We start from the raw sequence: 1,040 nt of genomic DNA, 5'->3' as shown, positions 1-1,040 counted from the left end.
ACAAGTTAAATAAGCAGGGTGACAATATACAGCCTTGACATACTCCTTTCCCAATTTGGAACCAGGGTGTTGTTCCATGTCCAGTTCTAACCATTGCTTCTTGATGTGCATACAGATTTCTCATGAGGCAGGTCAGGTGGTCTGGTATTCCCATCTCTTTAATAATTTTCCACAGTTTGTTGTGATCCACACAGTCAAAGGCTTTGACATAGTCAATAAAGCAGAAGTAGATGTCTTTTTGGAACTCTCTTGCTTTTTTGATGATCCAATGGGTGTTGACGATTTGACCAACTTGAACATCTAGAAGTTCACAGTTGAACTGTTGAACTTCAACTGTAGTGTTGAAGCCTAGCTTGGAGAATTTTGAGCATTATTTTGATAGCGTGTGAGGTGACAGTTTGCAATTGACAAGCTATAATTGATATTGTTTTATGTTATAAAAGTACTAGTTTTTTTCACTTATTATGTTTATAGGCATTCACTGCTTGAGTCAAGGTTAGGCTTGTTAAGTGATTAAAGGCAATTTTCTTACAGCAGCATGTACTTATTTTATTCTAAAAGAATGAAATGCATAAAGTTTTTGTTGTTGTTGTTGCTTGTAACCTGTAAAATTGAGTTATTTTGCTGATGTAAAATAGCAATAACTCACTTGAGGACCATGCTACCTTCTGAAAATGCCATATACCTGTTTCTTAAATGTGTCAAAGCACCTGATAGACTTTTTAAGAGCTGAAGGGGCAAGTGATTGACTCATCTTGGATAACAGGTGCCTTCCTAGGGCCACAGCTGAATGTGCTGGGAAGCAGCCATGGAGAAAGGCAGCACAAGCAGATGGAAACAAATCTTTTATTTAAAGGCAAAATGCCCAAATGACTTTCTGGCATGGCTAATTTCTACTATCACTTATTAGCTTATATATGATCCCCTAAACTCATTATTTTTTTTTTCCTTAAGGGGCTGATTTGGATTGACTTGTTGAGAATGGTGTCTATCATCTATTAGGTCATGAGAAAGATTTCTGTGGTTACATGTAAACTTAT

The sequence above is a fragment of the Bison bison genome, unplaced genomic scaffold (assembly GCF_000754665.1).
Source record: "Bison bison bison isolate TAMUID 2011002044 unplaced genomic scaffold, Bison_UMD1.0 scf7180017846711, whole genome shotgun sequence".
NCBI classification, from domain to species: domain Eukaryota; kingdom Metazoa; phylum Chordata; class Mammalia; order Artiodactyla; family Bovidae; genus Bison; species Bison bison.
The sequence above is the reverse complement of the archived record's forward strand: the minus strand, read 5'-3'. Positions refer to the sequence as shown.